This window comes from Diceros bicornis (genome assembly GCF_020826845.1).
Source record: "Diceros bicornis minor isolate mBicDic1 chromosome 35 unlocalized genomic scaffold, mDicBic1.mat.cur SUPER_35_unloc_1, whole genome shotgun sequence".
In the NCBI taxonomy this organism is placed as follows: Eukaryota; Metazoa; Chordata; class Mammalia; order Perissodactyla; family Rhinocerotidae; genus Diceros; species Diceros bicornis.
The window spans coordinates 1269298-1292266 of NW_026690912.1; the positions used below are offsets into that span (position 1 = coordinate 1269298).

Sequence of the window (22969 nt, forward strand, 5' to 3'; positions counted from 1 at the left end):
CCTTTTATTAGGATATTGTCCTAACAATTGCTGGATGCCCTAGATACTCTCCAATGCCTCCAATAAGTAAGGTGTTTTCTTTTTCTTTTCTTAAATGTGATTTTTATAGTTATTCTTGGTGAAAGTTGGTTTGATACAAGCTAGTCATTTACAACTATATGGAGAATTTTAAATTCAGAGAAGTACTGTTGTTAAGAAATTGTGAACGTAGATTGCCTGTTACCAAATAGATAATCAGCAATTTAATAATATTATGTAAAGCTACTTTTGAGTCACAAAAAGATTCTTTAAAGGAATATTACTTGGAGGAAATGTCTACATTAATTAATATGGACAAGTAGAAAAATATATATCTATTACCATTTTTCAGGCCCAGTTTGCTAATGACCTCTGTGTGTTGTTTTGGGCACAGTTAATCATCAAAAGTGGAGGACAGACAAGAATTGTTTGAAGTCTCTTTCAGCATTTTTTTCTGTTTAGTTATAAGTAATATTAGAACAAGTGATCTTAGAGCCAACTTTCAATGAGCAGTTAATGGTGGTATTTGAGCAGTCAGAAGATGAGTTCTGGAACATAACATAGAGTTAAAATATATGCAATAAATCCAAGAAGGATATCAAACACTGAGGTCTTACTAACCCCTTTGGAAAACAAAACTGTGTAAGTATTTGCACAGCATAAGTAAATGAGATAAATACCGAAACAAACACAAGTTATTTATTAAAAGAGGTAACAATTAAAAAATTGAACACAAAGTCAAAAAACAACTCAAAGTAATCAATCATTACAATAAAAAGAGTTTTTTGTTGTTGTTGTTGAGGAAGATCGGCCCTGAGCTAACAGCCGTGCCAATCTTCCTCTATTTTGTATTTGGGATGCTGCCACATCGTGGCTTGATGAGTGGTGTGTAGGTCCACACCCAGGATCCAAATCTGCTAACCCTGGGCCACTGGAGCAGAGTGCGTGAACTTAACCACTATGCCACCAGGCCAGCCCCCCTCAAAGGATTTTTTTAATATTAAAATTGATTATTATCTAAAAAGCATGACTCTTGGAATGTGTTATTTCTCTTTTGTTGTCATAATTATTACGTGATTTGTAATTTGCAGTTAAAGTACTCAGATTCTTGAGGTTCATTCTCATTCCGCTGGAGTCTAGGAAAGTCATCTCTTAGAGGTTGAGCTGAAACAAAATAATAATAACAATAAATAGTTTCTTTTTTTATATAACAGCCTCAGCCATAAGGGGAAACCATACAGTTTTGGACAACACGAAGGGGTGAACTCAGTTGGAACAGGTTAAACGTCCCACTCAATCTCCATTGTTGAGTGAAGGGTGAGTGGACCACTGGCCCTGTTTGCATTAATCTGTCCACAAACAAAACCTCTTCTTTGGCAATGTCATGTGAACTTAATCACTAACTTCAAATTCGTCTGACAAAATATTCAACATTAATAAGGCAGTAAAATTAAGATTCTTACCATTCTCAGTCAGATTTCCCTATGCCAGCAAAAATAGTCAATCAGTAAAATCAGTGATGTATTTAATAGTCATAGCTGATCATTCCATTTTCATTGAAGACATTTTTGAACTCTCGATTTTCCTAAGGCTTAAACACTAGACTTTGCAGCTTTCATATTATACAGAATATTCTGTTCGTGCTAAAATTACATCATACAATTGAAAATACATTTACCACTTTGAGCTTATTTTATGCAAGGCAAAAGACCAAATAGGCATGGCTATAACATTGTACTTGTCATTATCTTCTTCTATGACATTCTTTTTTTTTTGTGAGGAAGATCAGCCCCGAGCTAACATCCGATGCCCATCCTCCTCTTTTTTTTTTTTTTTTTTTTGCAGAGGAAGATTGGCCCTGACATGAGATCCATGCCCATCTTCCTCTACTTTATATGGGACGCTGCCACAGCATGGTGTGACAAGCAGTGCGTCGGTGTGTGCCCAGGATCCGGGCCGTGAACCTCGGGCCGCCTAAGCGGAGCGTGCCCACTTAACTGCTTGCACCACTGCGCCAGCCCCCGACATTCTTTATTAACTTCAAATTTGAAGTGATATGTTAGCAATTTGAATCTTCATGTGAATGATTTAAATGTATTTTTGTTGCCTTTGTGTAGAATGGAGTCCAGGCTGGCGTCACCCGTATGCCATGCTTTTGTACATATGTGTTAATGATTATAAGTGATCATTCATTAGATCTAGTCCACAGAGAGTCTTTGTCATATAGTCTACATAATAGCACATGGAAGGCTCAGGATAGAGTTTTCTTGAGAAGAGTAATAAGATTATATAACATAGTTTTAATAATATTCATATTTTAATAATATTCATAATTTTAAAATTTTTATGTCAAATTTTAAAAGGACAACTTTATCACTTCAGCAAGAAGTTAGCATGCTCTTTAGATAGATTCTGTACTGTGACTTATAGATAGAAAATCATCTTTGATGATAAAATCACATTTTAAGCATTTTCTTTCCTAGTCTCTGATATTACATCAGTTCTTAATATAAATTCAACTCATAAACATCTACTAGGTATCTCAATTCATAGTTGTGAGACATTATGCTTACCTAATGTATCAGGCACTTTTTTCCCCCAGAAGTGATATTTTCTGATGTTACAACCATGAAAATCAGGGTGAAACTCTGGGATTTCAGGGAGGCATCAGAAGACAAGAGTAAAGAATGAAGTACAAAAATAAAAACACTTTAATTTCATGATTGGAAAAGTCTTACCCTAATCCTTGAGTATATCTTCTATGCCCTTCTCTTGTATGCCTATATTGTTGCTGTGGTATCTGCCTCCAGTGCACCAGAGAGCCACCAAACCAGGCACCTCCATGCTAATGAAACCCTTTGCTGACCACTGAGGGCCATTGCAGAAGAGGAGGGGCCTGCAAGATTTGTCAGAGATGGTCACCAGGGGTGGAGAGTTGGAGAAGGTCATCAAGAGTACGTGATCTCCAGCTGAAACTCTAACCAGACCGGAGCAATTGGAGGCTCCTCATCCACTCCCCTGTCCTTGGAATGCATATTTGGCCCACCATTCACACTAGGAGCCACTTCAAGGACACAGCCTTGGGCGAGTAATGTGTTGTTGAGACCATGTGGATGGTATTCATGACTGAATCTCATTAAGGACTCTAAATAAACTCTTAAATTAAGAACTTGGCAGGCGGATGTGGAGATCTACTTGTCTTGCGGCCAAGATTAGCCTTGTAAGTTGCCTTGCTTATTAAAACAGCCACCTAACCCCCTCCCCATAAAAATCGTAGTATTTTTATATTGTATCGGTGGGTTTTTTCCTGAGCAACTACAAATAAGGTAGAAGGAAAGTGAAATTGCTCAGGTATCTGCCTCCTTGAGAAAGACTGCATTCCTAATCGCAGTCAACCGCGTTACACATATGCGCCATATATAAAGTAGTATTTAAGAGTTCAGACTGAACTGGCTTTAAATGTAGGCATATCGCTAAGTGTAAATTTACATTTTACACTTAGCCTCTCCAAGCCTTAGTTTCGCTACCTGTGAAATGTTCTATGGTTGCTGTGAATTTCACAAAAAATACAAAAAAGTCTAACACAGTAGCTGCACATGGTACGCATATTGGCTGTTTTATCATAAGTATTATTATAGCTGATTTTATTAGTAGGAATGAAGAAATGTTTATATAGTTCAATGGAAAAGTAACTCATGTATTTATGGCAGAATGGAACATCTATACAGCTCTACAGTCCCCTATAGAGCTCTCAAACAAATCATATTCAACTGGTCCTATATGAATAACCCCAATCAACATTTCTACTTATGATTTTCCACTTACAAATTTTTTAAGAAAATATTAATAATTATAAATACTTACGGGAATTTTATTTTTATGTTGGATAAAAAGTAGAATCATTCTCTAGACATTACACAACAACCTGCCTGTTTCAGTTAACATGAACATCTTCTTAGTTCAATACATACTTGTTGCTATTGTTAATCATACTACCAGCTACTCAATCACCAAAGCAAGAAAATTGAAAAAATTATTCTTATTTGTCTCTTTCCCTCTCCCTCTATGTTTGGTTTGATCACCAGATTTTAATTTCTAAATATTTATTATATCAAATCTTCTATGTCCTTATTATAACCACTTTATTTCACTCCCTCAAAATTTCTTCTCGTAACCATTGCATTATCTCCCTAACCAGGCTCCTTCCATGCAGACATTTATACCAAATAAAAATACTCAATTATATTCTTACTAAATTGCGTCTCTGATTTTATTACACCTTTGCCTAAATTTTTTCAAATTCTTTCCTGAGAAGATAAGGTCTAAGCTCTTTATATGTCATTTAAGACCTTTCATAATGCAATTTCTATCTGTTTCTCCAACTTACCTACCACGCTTCCTACCTTATACTTTATCCTCAAGCAAGCTATGCTGCTTATAAATTTTCCCATATCGACCTTTCCCTTTTATATCTTCAGTTTATTCTCTTTACATGAAATTCCCATTCCCTAAATTCATCATTGGCTAATGCAATCGAAACATCACTCAGTAGAAGCAACACCACCACTTCCCACATCAGTCTCTCTCAGTATGGCTTAAATGGCATTCTTCGGAGTCTTGTGACACCCTCTGTATAATCCCACCATTTTTCACATCACATTGAATTATAATTTTCTATTCATAGGTCTAATTATGAACTTTTGGAAGTTGGGAGAATTTTCTTATTTTAATCGTATTTATTGTATGTTTCTAGTATATACATAGGTGGCAAGTGTTTTTTCAGTCAAAATGGTGGATTTGAGAGGTTGAATGAACATAGCCTGGCTGCTTTTTAGGTCTTAGGAATTGAGAAAAAGAGTAAGAGAGACAGAAAACTTCAATGTTTCTATTTTTTGGTAATGAGAGTATGATATTACCATGTTCTGAGTTAAGGAATATAGAAGGAAGACCAAATCTGGGTAACAATATGAAAAATTCAGTTTAATAAGAGATATCTACACTATACCCAAATGGAGATGTGCAATAATAAATGAGATCTAGAAGTCTAAACATCAAAGAAAACAAAGAGAAATACGGTCTAGAAATATAAATGTATGACTTTTCACTGTAAAGTTGAGATTAGAAGCCTCCTAGAAAGATTCCATAGGATGAGAAGAAGGCCTTTCATAGTGTAGTCCTATCTGTTTTTCAGATAGGAGCACCATCATTTAAGGGATGTACAGGTGATGAGAAGTTTAAGTAAGAACTCAATATAAACAACCCAAAAGTAGGATTAAGTGATGCAACCAGTAGTCAAAAATCAATTACCTATAGTAGTCAGTCTTATAACACAAAGGGGGAAAGTGAGCCTCACGTAAGGATTCTGGTAATGTCATCACATTTTGTTCTTAGTTCTGCAGCTGACACTCTGTCTCAGTGTTAGGAAGACACAAAGGATTGGATTACTGAAAATAGAATATCTTATAGCAAGGAGGCCTCAGCTCTTTAGCACTATTCGATCATTTCCACAAGAAGACATAGAATCTTTGTTGCCCAATATTCTCACTTTTCAATACAGACTTTTATGCTAATTTCTTATTTTTAAATATTAAACAGTGCATGAGACAAAGAAAAGACAACTCTAGGCTGGGTTCAGGATGCTGACCACAATTTTGGAACCTCTGTACTACTTGGAAAAAAGTCTGTGTTCAAGATGGTATAGAAATATCTGATTTAAATAACTGAGGTTCCAAACATAGGCAATAATTTTAACATAGGTGTGAAACACTGAAATTTATCTAACAGCAGTGTAGCTGAAAGATGGCCAGATTGGGTTTCAGAAAACCTGTTCTTTCATTCGATTATATTATTTAGTAAATATATATGAACATCATTAACTCATCATCTATTTTATGGGAATAAAATGAGAAAAAGAAAATGCTTGGGAAGTCATAAGCATTATATTTAGCATATAGCATTATAATTAAATTTATTAGTCATACGGTTCATTTGAAATCAATAACTTCAATGTGGTTCTTTGTAATTCATGTCAATGTATATATGTAGTACATATAGAATGTAGAGAAGTATACAGCAAAAATTCATCTCCTCCTACCCTCTTATATAAGCAGCAGCCCCAACATGATGCTTATCACTCCACCTCACCACTTAATGAAGATAGACAATATTTGGTGGCGGTAGTGGTGTGGTTATGACAGGTAATTTGTATTAAATACTCTCCTAGATATAGTAATTTATAGTAATACACTTAATTCTGAATGATAATTCACATATACCATTAATCAGTTAGAGAAATGAAGATGACTCACGTTTGATAATTTCCAGATATATTTAGAAGTACAATATGTTCCTTGAAGTATAGTCACCTACCAACCAAAATCTCCAAATCATAGAAGAATGATTTCTGTCTGACCTCAATGTTTAGTAAGCTAGAACTAGATGGGAAATATTCTCAAGCTTCAGAAGAATTAAAAAAAAACTTCAAAGAGAAAATGTAGTCATCTGAAAAAGTGTGATACAGTATGCTCATTGGAATTGAAATGGTCCTTGGTTAAAAAGTTTAAGAAAGTAAATTAAAATGCCAAGCATGACGGATAACTTGAGCAATAAAGAATATGTTTCACTCTCTCTCCACAGTAACAGGAAAAGAGTTCAGTCCAATTAAATATTCATGAAACAAAAGATCAAGGCTTTAAGTCTTAGACCAAGTTCAAGACTGGGCATGAACTAATGATCCAATAGTTTATATGAATATTAAACATTTAGTAGAGAAATAACTCAGAATTACATTTTGGAAGGGATTCCATTTTAATTTAATTCTCTGATAGTTAATTTTACCAATTCTGGGTAAGAAATTGATTGACATATAACACAATTATATCCAAGACCATATACTGAAGATTACTCAATTGATGGTTGCCCTAAGTTTCAGCAGTAAAAGATGCACTGAGTAATTTTTATTATATTGTGGTAACAGTTGCTGTTCTTTCCCCAAATCTTTTAACTTCTCACACATACGAAAATTAAATATGAGCTGATAGGCAAGGATACATGTGCGAATTTAATTACTATACTTTGCCCCAAAACTTGCTGCAAACTTAGTTTGAAGGGGTGTTCCTATGTATTATTTTTAGCATTAGTTGTTAGTGAGGCACACATTGCATGTATTAATCATTTGAAATGAAAACTCCCTCCTGAGACCTCCCTAGAAACACGTGTAAGCGATTTCGTTTCAAAAGATTGATGGAATAGAAATACACCCAAGGAAGCTTTGACAGGTTTGACATCCTCCTTTTAAAGATCCAGGAATAAGTGAGGTTAATCCTGCCACAGGCAGAATGCCTCCTCTAAGTGTCTATAAACCAGTGAAATGTGCAGGGGGCCTCAGACACCGCTGAGAGGTCCAGCGAAAATAATCATCTGCTCTTCATGCCGAAAGGCAGCAAACACCGCAGGGGAGATCAAGTCCCAGACTTCCAATCCATCCTCCGTGCAGCAGGCCTGTGGCCATACTTCCCCGGAGAAGGCGCCTTGTCCGTCACTACAACCAGTTCAACCAAAGTATTTTATCCATTTATTTATTTTCAAGTTGTCTACGATGTTTTTGGAAGCAACGGCAGACAAAGCTTCCTCTAGAAAGCCTAAGGGATCTGTATTCCTTTTGAGCAAAATGGCCTGCAGACATTTTTGCAAAACTACTGATAAAAGAACTCTGAGTACCAACATGTTGGCTGAACCAAAATAAAGCATGTACCAGTACATGCCAGTGTACACACCAGTGTAGTGTGATGAAATGGGAAATTTAGAAAAGAAAAAAACTAAAGGGAGCAAAGAGGCTAGATAGAATATAACAATTTATTATTACATGAATTTATTCTCATTTGCCCAGCCTAGTGTTTACTCAAGATATCAGAAACTTCTACCTAATGACAAAATGTTATTTGAAATTACACCATGCACTTTCATTAGCAAAGAAAGAAATCACTGAGATAAGAATTCATATACTTTCCTCAGAGGTGTCTTGTATCATATTTTATTTTAACACCTGCATGAGCTTATGTTTTATACTATGAGTATCTAGGGTTCATGAGTTTCAATTTACTTTTTTCTGTACACACAATATATTTCACAGTCATTGCCATATAATGGATATTCAATAAATGTTTGTTGAATGTTTTGATGAATAAAATTCTTTTTAGATCAGAGTCTTAACTTTGAGTCAATAGAGGATATTTAATAGACTCATGATCCCCTAAAAGTGTACACCAGGTGCTTGTGTTAATGTTCAAAAGTCCATTTTATTCCTGTGGAGAAATCCATATATTTCACCATATTTCCAAAGAGCATCATGATTTCCCTCCCATAAATGATTGTCTCTTTTCTTTAAAGAAATGTAAAGATACAATCTTTCAAGGCAGTATGATATAACAGAAAAGTCTAGGACTTACCGAAAACTCTCAGAAAACCTCATACTTTACAGTGATTTGTTAGAAACGTTTCTGTAAAATTAGAAAAGACAAGGATATTGATTAGGACCATTTGTTTTGAACACTGTAATGAGGTCTTATCCAGAGCAGTAATAAAATTTTTTTTAACATTAATAAGACATGTAAAGTTTGGAAAGAATTGTAAAGAAGAGCATGATTGTGTGTAGATGGTATGATCATCTATATAACAAACATGGGATAATGTGTAGATGATAATTAGAATTAATATAAGAATTCAACAAGATTGCCAGACAACAAAATCAATATTTTAAAATAATGGGAGTTCCAATAAATTACGGAGAAAAAAGTAAAGAACACATAATTTAAAAGATTCATTTACTAAGAAGCTAAAATTATAAGAACTTTTGAATATATCTAGTATCGAATGTACATTTTATAGAAAAATGTAAAAGTGTATTAAAGAATATAAATATTGAAAAATAGAAATTTCATAAAATAAACAATAAATGAAAAAAGAAAGTTCATCTAGTTTCTTTTAACAAGGCACAACAAAACTCTAAAACATAATAATAATAAAACTGATTATATTGAAATTAATGATTCATTTAACATGTAACTCCATAAAAGACAGTCTACCCAAAGGAATCAGAGCTTTTCAATGTATATAACTAGCAAAGATATGGTATCCAGAATACATTCAAAATGTTTACAAATCAATAATAATTTTAAAAAATAGGTATGAACTGAATATATAGTAAAATTGGGAATAGGCATAGACATCAGAGTAGAAATAGTAATGATTATTATTATTAGCATTAGCATCATGATTACTATGGTTATTTAACCTGGACTTGATTTAAGCAATCTTTTCTTCTAGTTCTTTCCTTTTCCAGATCAAGTTTTAACAATCCTGAGAGGTCTCACCCCAAATCACAAAGATTTCCAAAACTACTTTTTTTTAATCCCAAATCTGAATTTCAATCTATTATCACAACACTTAATCCATTGACTCCAATTATTAGATAAATAAATGCTTTTCTATGCACACGATAATTAAGACGACCACCAGCGAATAAGGGAAAACAAATACTCACAGCAAATTATAAGGGAACTCAGTATAGAAAAAGTTAGCTCAGCCTAAGAGTAGCAGAGTGAGACTCAGCCAGTCATCACAGCAATGTAAAGCAAACTACAAACTAAAACACTCTGACAAACTTTATTATCATAATTCTAATTAATCTTTATCAGTTAATTTTGTGGTTGATATGCATAAGTAACAGAGATATGAAAATTAAATATGGGGCCGGCCCCATGGCCTAGTGGTTAAGTTCGGTGCGCTCTGCTTTGGCAGCCTGGGTTCAGTTCCCAGGTGCAGACCTAAACCACTCATCGGTGGCCATGTGGTGGTGGTGACCCACATACAAAACAGAGAAAGATTGGCACAGATGTTAGCTCTGGGCTAATCTTCCTCAGCAAAACAAAAATTAAATAGTAGGCATTTTCATCCTATTTTCTAGCAATAAGATTAATGATCTTACATCATGACCCCTGAAGATAATTGGATTTCAAGGTATAAATATTACATATAAACAACGCATTTTCATTTAGATGTCATGACTCTAATTCAAAGTATTTTACCAAGTATTGGTTCTGTCAATTAAGGACTTTTTGAGGCTAAGGTTCATAAAGTAAGAATTTTTGTATATTTCTAATTTTTGAATATTTTATCTGTATAGCATGACCTTCTTTACATCTAGTGATGATTTTAGCTTTAAATCTATTTTGTGTCTTATTAACATAGTCATGCCAGATAGTATCATATTGTTTTTCACCTTTTTACTTTCAGTTCTCTGATTTCTGATATTTTAGATATGATCTTTTGAATAGTATAAAATTGGAATTCATGTTTTTATGCAGCCTGATTTTTTAACTTTCATACCAAATATTTATTCCATTAACATTCAATTTAATTACAGATATATCTGGGTCTATAACTACCATCTTATTTCATTCTACTAATTTATTTCTTTCATTCTATGTTTTTTCTTCTCTCCATTATTGTCTTTTGGTGGTTATTTTGTGTATGTTTGAGTAGGTATTTTTTCTCACATTCTACTCTTTTTAACTTTACTACATTGGACTGTATGCTGTCTATTCTATTCTCTTAAGGTTATAATAACACATATATAACTTACCAATGTTGAAAATTAATCAATACACTTATTCTCTTCTCTCATCTTACAAGGACGTCAATTACTACTCTTCCTCACTTATATGTTATTATTTTGTTTGTTTTAATTCTATCTTGTCCCTTTTAACCTCACAAAACAATATTGTTTTTAAAAGATTAAAGATCACTTAGATTTACTACACATTTACCACTTATTTGATTATTCATTCCTTCTCACAACCTCCAATATTTTCCTTGTTATCACTTCTGCCTTTCCACATCTTTTAGATTTTCCTTTAAGGAGGATCTACTGGTGGGAACATTTTTGCTGATTTTGTCTCTTTTAGGACGTATACCTTTTTACTCTAATTCTAGACATTTGCTTTCACTAAATATAGAATTCTAGGTTGACACATTTTCTTTCAGCACATTGAAAATATCACTGTTCTTTGTCTTGCATTGTTTCTTTTGTTGATACTGAGAGGTAAGCTGTCCATCTAATTGTTGCTCCTAGAATCTGTGGATTGGTGTCTTTATGACCAGAAATACCCCAAGCATTATTTATTCCAATATTGTTTATTTTCCACTTTTCTCTTTCCTCTCCTTCTAGAACACCAATTAGAAATATGTTGGACTTTCTTAGGTTAATACTCCCTGGATTTTTTCTCCTTTTTATGGTTTCCTTCTCTTATTACCTCTATATTCTAGATAATTTCTTCTATTCAATCTTTCAGACTGGATACAAGGCACATTCCAGGACAACAAAGTAATCTGAACTGGTGTTGGGAGTAGATTAAAACTGGATTACTTCCAGGGATCAAGCAATATCAAGAGAAACAGAAAGAAGGAAGCAAGGGAGGGAAGACAGAGGGCGTTGGCCCTCAGCATTTGGGGCTAGTATTTGGCCATGCCCATCAGGGATCATAATCAGCTACAAGACATCCTACAAGCCATAAAGTCAAAACACCTCATTCATTTACAAAAATGCGTTTCATGTATTGACTTTTGTTTTAACCCGTCCCCTCATTTCAGACAGGAGATCCAGAAAAGGGAGACAACTACTCAGTAGCAGAACCAGGACTAGAACCCAGGGCCCCAGACTCCTGGTCATTCATTCAGGAGGGCACCCCTTGTTCCTGGCCGCCTGCCAACCTGTAGGAGGACAACATTGGTGAGGACAACCTGAAGGAACTGAAGTCCTTGCCTTCACAGAAATTCAAAGGAGGTGCTCGAGTTGGATCTTAGAAGATGACTAAGAGTTTGCCAGACATCTGAAGGGCATTGGAGGCAGTGTGTGCAAAGTAGGGAAGCCTGAAACAGCGGTGGGATCAGATGGCACAAGTGGAGCCCTCTGCTCAAGTGGATGAAGCGCTGAGGAGAGAGGTGAGCTGGGGAGGAGGATGCACTGTAGAAGACAGCGGGGAATGCCTGCAGGGGTTTTGGCAGCGAATTTCAATAGGAAGAGCTACCTTCTAGCTCACTGTGGCTGGAGCAGGGACTGAGTGGCCTAGTAGCTGATGGGGGAGGGGAACGCCCACGACAAGGCCAGGGAAGAGATGACAATGGACAGTGGCAAAGGGAGTACACAGGGCAGGGGAAGGACTTACCTGGAGATGCGCGGAGGGCGCCACCCCTCCAGCGTTTCCCAGGCTGATGCCAAGAAGCAAAGGGCCTCAGGACAGGAAAGTGCCCTGCGCCCGCCAGAGCCTGGCAGATGCTCCGGAAACGTGCACTGCGCGGGGAGAGGACTGCGCTCAGGCAGAGCTGGAGCTCGGAGGAAGGTCGCGCACCAGGTGGCAGGGCCAGGATCGGGGGCCCCATCCACCACCCTTAGGATCACAGGTCCCCGGCTCCGCCCAAACCAGCCACCCCCGTTGGATGCGCCACTGGGGGCCCTCAGCGCCTCTGCCTTCAGCCAATACGAAACCTGGTGGCAGGCGCATTCGCCGGGGCGTGGGGTCAAGGGTCACACAAGTTGGCCTCGCCAGGTGGCCTGAAGGTGTGAAGCGGCGATGGCGCCAGCGGCGAGGGCCCGGCTGGGGCGCCGATGGGCTGCCCGGGGCCAGGGCGAGGGCTCTGAACAGCAGCTGTGTGCTCGCGGAGCCGGCAGGAGACGGCGGAGGCCGGGGGCGCGCCCGTGTGCCGGTAGGTTGGCGAGCGCCCGGCCGCGCCTACCGCGTCCTCGTGGGGGGCTGCAGCTTTTCGGGGCGCAGGGCGCCCCCGCTTCGTGCTGCCCAGCTCCGGGCCGAGCCCCGCACCGGCTCGCGGCCGCGCTGGGGATGGAGCCTCTGCCATCCCGCCTGGAGCTGGAGCGGAAGGAGCGGGCGGCCCCTCCCTCCGCGCGTTCCGCCCGCCGCCGCCGCCGCCGCCGCCGCCGCCGCCGCCGCTCCCCGTGCCCTCGGCCTCTTGGAGAAGCTGCCACGCTGGAGGGTGAGACTCCAGGAGGGCGCCCCTCGAGCGGCCGCAGGCACGGGAGGGGGAGGCGACAGGGGCGCTGCCCGCCTGGATGGAGGCGCGGAAACGGCGGGGTTGTGGCGGCCCGCGGTAGCCGCACCTCCCCGGGGGGTCGGGGTTGTCCCACAGATCAGGGAGCAGAGGGAGGCTCAGACAGGTCAAGGGACAGGCCCCAGGCCCCACAGCTGGTAGGGGGAGGGACAGTGGGATCCGCACTCGGACGGTCGGCCCCGGAAGTTCTGATGTTAGGACAGCCGGCTGCCAAAGCTCCGGGACCTTGTGGGCCGGCTGGAGTCGGTGGACCAGTGGGAAAGGAAGCGTTAACTGGGGCAGGTACAGGGAGGAGCGAGGAGGAGCGGAGGTCCGTACACACTAGGCTCTTTGCACAGGCGGCGTCTGCCTTGACTCGGGTTTGAAAAGATGGCAGCAGAGGGCGACCTGGGGCGGCTTCTCTTGGAGCCAACAGTCAGAAGAGCAAAACGAGGTGCTTGGGATAGGTTCTTGTTGGGGATGCTCGTGGGAATCTCCATGCGGGATGAAAAAGCAGCAGATCGGACCAGTTTGGCTTCTGACTTGTCTGTCAAGGGTAACAAGTGATCTTGAACTGAAAAGGGGAGATCAAGAGAAACGGGGCATTGAATCTCCAGAGGAATGACAAGTTGCGTTGTTTTTTCCTTAATATTGAGTTGTAAGAGTTATTTCTGTGTGCTGGATAGAGGTCCTTGATCATATACATGATATGTGCAGATATTTTCTGCCAGTCCACGGCTTTTCTTTTGATTTTCTTAAGTGTCCTTTGAAGAGGCAAATGTTTAAATTTTAATGAAATTCAGTTGATCACTTTTTCTGCTGTGGATTGTGTTTTTGGTATGTGTAAGACGTCTTTGCCTAACCCAAGATCACAAAGATAGTTTTCCTATGTTTTCTTGTAGGCGCTTCATAGTTTTAGTTCTTCTGTTTAGGTCTATGAGCCAGCCATTTGAGCTGGTATTTGTGTATGGTGTGGGGTAAGGGCCTTTTTACGTGTGGATGTCCCATTGTCCTAGGATCATTAGTTGAAAGACTATCCTTTCCTTATTGAATTGTTTGGCACCTTTGTCCAAGTCAGTTGCCTGTAAACAGTAAGGGTTTATTTCTGAACTGTTGGTTCTGTTCCGTTGATCTATATGTCTAACCGTATGCTAAAATTATGCTCTTTTGATTACTGTAGCTTTATAATAAATTTTGAACTTGGGAAATGTAAGTCCTCCAGCTTGTTCTTGTTTTTAAAAATTGTTTTGTCTATTCTGAGTCTTTTGATTTTCCACGTAAATGTTAGGATTAACTTGTCAGTTTTTGCAGAAGTACTTGCTGGGATTTTGGTAGGGATTATGTTGAATTTGTAGATTGATTTGGGCACAAATACTCTCTAAAAATTCTTTTGTCTTCCAATCCATGAACGTGGAATCTCTCATTTAAGTAGGTCTTTAATTTCTCTCAAGTATGTTTTGTAGTTTTCAGTACAGAAGTCTTGCATTTCTTTTGTTACAGTTATTCCTAAGCATTTTATCCTTTTTGATGGTATTTTGAATAGAATTCTATTCTCAACTTAATTCTTGGAGCGTTCCTTGCTAGTATATAGAAATACCTTTGGTTTTTGTATATTGACCTTCTATCTTTTGACTTTGCTGAACTTGTATATTAGTTTTATATGTTGTTGTGTATTCCTTAGGATTTTCTACTTACAGGATGGTGTTGTCTGGTTGTCTGTGAATCAAGACAGTTTCACGTCTTCATTTCCAATTTGGATGCCTTTGTTTCTTTCTCTTGCCTAATTGCACTGGGTAGAGCCTTCAGTACAGTGTTGAATTGAAGTGCTGTCCGTGTTCTGTTCCTGATCTTAGGGAGACAGCCTTCAGTCTTTGACCATTGCGGGTGATGCGAGCTGTAAGGTTTTCACAGATGCCTTTCCTCAAGTTGAGGAAGTTCCCTTCTTGTCCTACCTTATGCGGAGTTTCTTTTCTTTTTTAAAATCCTGAAGAGGGACTAGATTCTGTCAAATGCTTTTTGTATATCTGTTGAGGTGATCATGTGATGTTTGTCCTTTATTCTGTGAATAGGATATATTACGTTAGTTGATTGTTGGATGTTAAACCAGCTTGCATTCCTGGGAGAAATTCCTCTTGTTCTTGGACAATAATCCTTTTTCCACTGGGTTGGTTTTGCTAACATCTTATTGAGGATTTCTTTGTTGTGATGTCTTTGACTGATTTTGGTAATAGGATATTCCTGGCCTCATAGAATGAGTTTCTGGAAAAGTTTGTGAAGAATTGGTATTATTCCTTAAGTAGATGTTGGGTTAATTTACCAGTGAAGTAAGTTATCTGGGTCTGGACTTTCCTTGGTAAGAAGAGCTTGTTTTATTCCTAATTTAATTTTTTTAAGCTTGTTTTAGGTATATTAAAGTTTCAATTTCTTCTTGAGTTGGCTTGGGTAATGTGTTTCTTTCCAGGAATGTGTTTTTTCTTGTTAGTTATCTAATTTGTTGGCATAAAGTTGTTTCTAGTATTCACTTCTGATCTCCCACAGTTCTGTAGGTTGGTAGTGATCTTCTCTCTTTAGTTCCCAAATCTGGTAATTTGTACTTTCTCTTTTTTGCTTGGTCAGTCTAGCTGAAGAATTGTCAACTTTATTAATGTTTCAAGAGAACCAAATTTTGGTTGAATTGATTTTCACTGTTGATTTTCTGTTTTCTGTTTGATTGATTTCTAGTTGTATTTTTAGTATTTCCCTTCTTTGCTTGCTTTCGGTTTAGTTTGCTCTTTCTAGTTTCTTAAGGTGGAAGGTTTGCCTATTGTTGAGGTCTTTTTTCTTTTGTCATGTAGGTATTGAAAGCTACATTACAAGCTTTAAACTAAAGTTTAAAGTTTATAATTTTGTCTCTAGGCACTATTTAGCTACAGCCCATAAATTCAGATATGTTGTATTTCTTCTGTCTTCATTTACCTTCAAGTAGTTTTCAGTTTTCTTTGGAATTTCTTCTTTGACCCTGGAGTTATTTAGAAGTGTTTACTTTCTAAATATTGATGGTTTTCCTAATTTCTTTATTTGTGGATTTCCAATTTCATTCTCTTGTGGTTAGAGAACATACTTTAATTTCAGTCCTTTTAAATGTATTGAGACTCCTTTTTCGCCTAGCATATGATCTATCCTGGAGAATGTTCCGTGTGTGCTCTAAAAGGATGTGTATTCTGCTGTTGTTTGGGTGCAGTGTTCTAGAGATGTCAGGTCAAGTTGGTTGATAGTTTCTGGGTTAATCTATATTGTTTGCTCCTACTATTATGCACCACCCAGGCAGCTTTAATGTTCGTTATTAGTCTCTCATTGTTTTCAACAGACACCCCAGGAGGAAAGGCTGCTCTGGGTGATATCTGCATCAGGTCAGAAAAATAGAGCCTTGTTAATGGGGTCTTGCAGGGCACCACCAGACAGATGAAATGCGAGTTCTCTGGGAGTGGGGCTTTGAAGTTGTTCCAATCCTTTTCTGCCTCCCCCAGTGGCTGCCAGATTGCTGATTTCCACTGAAATTGTGAGCTGTTGGTGTTGAGGGCTCCTGCAGAGCTGAGGAGAGGTGGATAGGAATAGGTCAGATTAAAATGCCACCAAGCTTGCTGTTCTGACTGAGAGTCAGCTGCTTTCCTGAAGTAAACATCCCCCAGATTGCTTGAAGTCTTTGGTTCTTTGTCAGAGTTTTGAAAAGTGGATTCTGACAGTTTCCCCGTGTTTTTCTTGCTCCACTATTTTCACTGACGTTGCTCAATCCTTGTCCTTTGAATGTAGTTACGGATGTGGTCGGATCACATCTGCCGTTTTGCTCTTTGTTTCTTTATGTCGTTTTTATCTCTCTGCTCTTCCTTTGAGGCCCTCTTTTGTGGTTAATAGGTATTTTTCTAGTGGACCTTTTAAATTCCTTTGTTGGGTGTTTTACTATATTTTGTTTGTTTGTTTAGTAGTTGCTCTTGGGATTAAAATGTGTGTCCTAATTTATCACAGTCTGCTTCAGGTTAATAGTGACCTAATCCTGAGGAAACTAACTTTGTTCCAACATTGCTGCATTTCCTCCTCTCGCGTTTGTGTGGTGGTTGTGATATATAGCACATCTTTATACATTTTAAGTCCGACAAAGCAATTTAGGATTATTATTTTATGCAATTGTCTTTTTAATCTCTTAAGGGATGAGGATAATCAAAATATATTTGTGCAATGTTTTATATTTACCTTTATAATTACTCTCACTGATGTTCTTCATTTCTTCTTGTCACTGTTAGTGACCATCTGCTGTCATTTCCCCTCAGCCTGAAGGACTTCTTAAGACAGGTCTGCTAGCAGTGACTTCTCTCAGTCTTTGGTTGGGAATATATTTATTCCATCTTCAATTTTTTTTAAGTATGTTTTTGTGGGATATAGAATTAACGCTTGGTTGACAATTTCTGTCTTTCAGCACTTTGAATATGTCATTCTACTGGTTTCTGTTCTCCACAGTTTCAGAAGGGAACTGAGCCATTAATCTGATTGTTGTTGCCTTGTACTTGATGAGTCCATTTTCAGTACAGGTCTCACTTTCTTATTTCTTTGCACGTCTTGTATTTTTTTTGTTAAAAACTGGAATTTTTGATGATATAACAACTCTGGATTGTGGTATTTTTCCCCCTGGGTTTTTTTTTTCTTTTCAATTTTTGGGAGCTTAAGCTATAGCCTCAGCCTCCTCTGCTATGCGTGGCTACTGATGTCTTTGCTCAGGTTTCCTTTTAGTCTCCGTCCCTTTAGTTTTTTTAGCCTGGCTGCTTTAGGGTTGCCCCCTGTCTGCATACCTTTGTGGTCAGGCAATGATTTGGGCAGAGGTTGTGCTCAAACACCTTGAGCTTCTAAGGTTTCTACCCTCTACCTTTGGTTCTGTGGGTAGGTTGGAACCAGATCAAAGTTCAGCCTGTTCTCCAGTCTCCTCATCTTTACTTTCCACTGGTGCTCGGGTCTCCTCTGTCCATTCGTTCAGTTTCTCATTCAGCCGTGGACGTGAGCAGAGGCTTCTGTGGCTCTCTCCTTTCTAGCATCTTCCCATGAAATTTCTGGCTGGTCTGCCTCTCCTCTTGCCCCCAATCAGGATTGCAGTCAGGCTCCTCGAGTTGCGCATTTTCCCTGTTTGTTTCCTACTAGTTTCCTGCTGGGCCTGAGTTTGCATCCTCCAGTTTCAGCACCCAATTTAAGTCTGTCCTTTCTGGCAACAAAGCTGAAGGTTTTCGTGGCCAGCCCTGCCCTGTTCCAACTTCCGTGCTAACTGAGCTGGGGTGGACGAACAGCACAAGACAGCAAGTCTGGAGACTGCAGCTGTTCTTACCTGTAGTTCTCGCAGTCTTCTGTGAATGATTCCTCAGTTTATTTGCCTTTTATTGATTTATCAGGCGGTGAAGTGGTGTTTTTTAAATAATTTTGTCCATTTTTGTAGTTCTTTATTGGTCAGAGCTTCACTAACTTCTTCACTCCACCATAGTTGGAAGTGCTCTGCTGGCACATTATTATAACACACATTACTGAATGCTGACTCTGTGTCAGGTGTTGTTCGAAGCCTTTTCCCATACCAGCAGATTTAATAACACAGTAGGTGCTCACCAAGTATTTGTTGAATGTTGAATCAACAGCTACCACAAGCAATGAGAGAAAGCATAGAGTGCTGGGCATCCTCTGTGGACTCGCTTCTTTTCTATGTTTCCTGCTGTGTGGTCAGGGGCTGACTCCTGCCTCCCCAGTGGGTCGTTTCTGTGGACCCAAGCCGTTCCCAAAGGCCAGGGAACTGAGCTTTTTGACTCACACAGGGGTGCATATGTATATGTTCCCTGTGAATGTGAGGAGAGAAAATATCACAGGGCAAAAGGAGGGATATGTCACTTTGAGATGACTTGATTAAACAATTCACCAACAAGTCAAGTTTAAAGGAAATACTTAGCTAGCTTTCTTCCAGAAATGCTGGAATTAAAAAAGAATTATTTTCCTTTGTTTTTTGCACAGGAAGTGTCACCCTGAGCTAACACATGTGCCAGTCTTCCTCTATTTCCTATGTGGGTCGCTGCCCCAGCATGGCCACTGACAAGTGGTGTAGGTCTGCGCCAGAGAACTGATCCCAGGCCACCAAAGCAGAGCACACCAAACTTAACCACTGGGAAGTAGACCACTGGACCGCCCCCCACCCCCCAAAATTCTTCATCTTTGTTCACTATTAGTGGTCAGCTGGCATTTTCCCTAGGAGTAGATTTACGTGTAGTCTCTGAGATTGACTCTGGAGGCCTGTGATGAACTGTAAACAGCTAAGAGACAGTGGGGGCTCATGTGGGTGACCATAGAATTTGTCGTCCAGTTTGTTTGAGAGTGAACGCTGGGACATCAGGTGTAAACTAGGCCTATCCCAGGCCACACGGGGAGGTGCTCACTCTGGGTTTTATGCGAAGGGGGTTAATTCTAAAGCCAGGCTGCCTTTGATTGGCTTCAGCACCACCTAATCCTCAGTTTCCTCACGCGGCCAGTGAAGGTGAGGATTGATAACATCACATGTGGGTGAAACACCCCACAAAGCCGCTGGGCTGTGAATGTGTCACGTTGGATGTAGCTGTAGTATGAATGCTTCTTCATGGCAGGGGTTTGAGAATGTCACAGTGCAGCATGAGGCTCACGGGAGTGCATTCTGGAACCAGACAGCCTCCACTTATTAGCTGTGTGACTGTGTCGGGAAACTTATTTAATCTCTAGGAGCCTCGATTTTCTCCTCTACCGCATACTCCTCCTGCTACCACCAGTAATGATAGTGAGTATATGCCGTCGCTATTACACGTTAAGTCAGGTTCTATTCACTGTAGGGGCTTTAGCTCTATTAACTCATTTAGTCCTCACAACAACCCAATAAGAGAGGTATTGTTCTCAACTCCAATTCACATAGAGGGAAACAGACACAGAGAGGTCAAGCAGTACATCTCAGGTCGCACAGCTGGTCAGAGTCTACCAGCTGTAGACCCCATGGTCTTTCCAAGATTCAAAGTAAGGTAATCTTCAATTTAACTGCTCTGTGAGACTGTGTCTTCGTAAACGGGGAAGATCTGATACCTAGACCCTTGGATGAGTGTGAAGATGAAAAGAGACAGTACATCTCAAACACGTAGCACATAGGAAACGTTCCTTAAGTGTTTGTTGCTGTGTTAATACTGTGTGTTCTTGGAGTGGGTGAACAAGCTGCCATTTATTGCTGGAAAAACTGGACGTCCCAGGTCAGTGAGTGCTTTATGGGAACTCTTTTTCAGATTTCACCTGCTGCCTGTGGCCATGGATTCACATTGCTGTCCTCTAAAACCAAGGATGGGACGAAAGTTTGGGGGATGGAACTCAACAGAGAGTCCCAGCTTGGCTTTCACAGGAGCCAGGAAGAGAAAAGTGAAGCTCTCCCCTTGGCTTTCTCTGCTGTGATTGGCTGAGGAAGCTCCCTCTGACTTTCAAGAATCTGATGACATAAACCAAACCATAACAACAAGGATGGAGTCTTGAAAGCCATGTTGTTTGAAACCATCTGGGCTAGCTTATTTTTCAGCTCGTTTGGTAAAGGTCATTTGCTGCTAAGTAGGGCTGTTATTTTTTGGCCCCAGAGTGATGACCTTTGTTTCCTCACTTGAGATAGCCTGAGACACTCAACAGTGCCTAGAATGTGGTCTGGGGAAGAAATTCAACGAAAGCCTTAAGATGGAGGCTTTATTCCAATTATTTGAAACTGGATTGTAAAAATGTTAGAAATTATTTATGATATTTTAACAAATATACATTAGTCAATGAATAGTATGAGGACAATAAGAAGCATTTTTTAAAATAAAGTGGAATTACCCAGAAGTACATACTGGACAAATCTTTCTTGTCATTTTTTTCGTGTTCCCTCATTTGTATGCAAGTATCTTTTTATATAATTTTGATCACTGTATATTTTGTGTTCTGCCTTCCTTCAGTTAATTTTATATCAGAATTCTTTTACAGTTAGTATTGAAGTCTTGATTGGCTGTATGATGCCACATTACGTTTCTTTTTACCTTTTGTTAGGAACAATTGTAGACATACACAGAAGTGGCTGGAATAGGATAATGCACCCCTTGGGCCGTCGTCAGCTTCTGCCGTCATCAGCACATGACGGTCTTGTTTTACTCATTTCCCTCACCTTCCCCCTCGGCAAATTGGGAACAATCGTCAGATTATTGATTTCATTTATGAATATTTCAATCCGTATCTAAAAAATAAGGACCCCCAAAAAAGTAAATACATCATCACATCTAAAAATAATTAACAATATAATCCCTGAATATCAAATATGTAGTCAGTATTCAAACTGCCTTTTGTCTCCGAACTGTCAATAGATTTTTATTTTAAATTTAAAAATTTATTTGAATCAAGGGCCAGAGAAAGTCTAGGCATGGCAACTGGTTGATAAGACTTTTATAGTCTTTTAAGTCTGTTTTAATCTTTTCTCCTTGATATTTATTTAGTGAAGTCACGTTGTTTATTCTACAGACTTTTCCAGTCTGCAATTTGTTGAATGCATCCCTGTGGTGCCGTTTGTCATGATCCTCTGTCCTCTGTATTTCCTGCCAATTGGTAGTTGGACCTAGAGCCAGATTCCCTTTCGATGTTATGTATTTACTGCTTCGCAGGCCCTTAGGGGTCTATGCAGATAGTAATGGGGGATGTGAATCAGTTTTCAGTATTTTAAAGTACTTCATATTTTCAGCTACTAATATAAGCTAACAACATTGTCCATTTTCTTTGATTTTGCCTAGAATCACATCATCTCATTGAGATAAACCAGATATTTCATGCAGGTAAAAAGTTGTCTGGAAATTATATCATTCACTGATGAATACGAATGGGCAAGTGTATTATTATAACAGTCATAATGCCATTTATTTGGTAGACGAGATCTTTTGAAAGATGGGGATCATAGGAGAAAGTAGGGGATCCTTAGTAAGGAGTATGTTGAGAACCAGTGCATTTGCAGACCTTCTCCTGAACTCTAGCCTCCATTGTAAATATTCAGAAGGTCATCATTTAAAACCTGCAAGAGGCGTTCCCTACATAGACCATCTGGCTTCCTCGGTAGGATTGTAAAGAATAATAAGTTTCTTTAGAGTGACTTCTAAACATCTTTCCCCCTTACTTGCTTATTTAAAAATTAAAATTTTCTATTATGAATAGATGCCATGTTTGCATAATTCAGAATCCTAGAGGCGCAGTAGAACATATGATGAAGACTCTGCTTTCCACCTCTGTCTTCCCAGCACCGTGGTTTCTCTGCCTGTAGACAACCTGTGTTAACAGTTTCCAGTTCATCCTTCCGAAGGGATTTAATGCATGTGCAAGCAAATGCATGTGTGTATTCTTTTTACCTCCTTTTATTCTAAGTGCTGTCGTATAATATAGATCCTGTTCTTCACCTTACTGAGAAATCCTAGTGGCTATTGCAGGAAGTGACTATTGCTTTTACTTTCCTGAAGAATTCAAATGGTGTGAAATGACACGTGAAGAGTTTTCTTTAAAAACTAAGAATGCTTTTCCCTAACCCAGTGTGTCATGGAGGCAATGTGGTGCAGTGGGTTGGAGTTGGGGACTGCTCCTCACTCTGCCACTAACTTATGTACCTTGAGTAAGTCTTTCCAATCTCGCTGCGTAACAACGTGAGGATGGGGCAGTGATCTCTCATGTTAGAAATGCTCTGACTCTGCGTCAGTGCACTGACCCCGGTTGTGTTCATTTGAGCGAGGGGAGACGAGTGTGTTTTAGAGCTCTCACCTGTCCCACTGCCTCTGGATAGACCTCAGGAGACACA

At 39.3% G+C, this 22969-nt stretch overlaps 1 long non-coding RNA gene across 1 annotated transcript; it reads right to left on the bottom strand.

Moving 5' to 3' along the window:
* Window positions 1-1056: 1056 nt before the first annotated feature.
* LOC131402260 (uncharacterized) lies at window positions 1057-8519 on the bottom strand. Its single transcript, XR_009218469.1, has 3 exons — window positions 8466-8519; window positions 2592-2666; window positions 1057-1182 (listed from the first exon to the last, which is right to left on the bottom strand). It is a non-coding gene; the product is annotated as an uncharacterized LOC131402260 (long non-coding RNA).
* Window positions 8520-22969: the final 14450 nt, after the last annotated feature.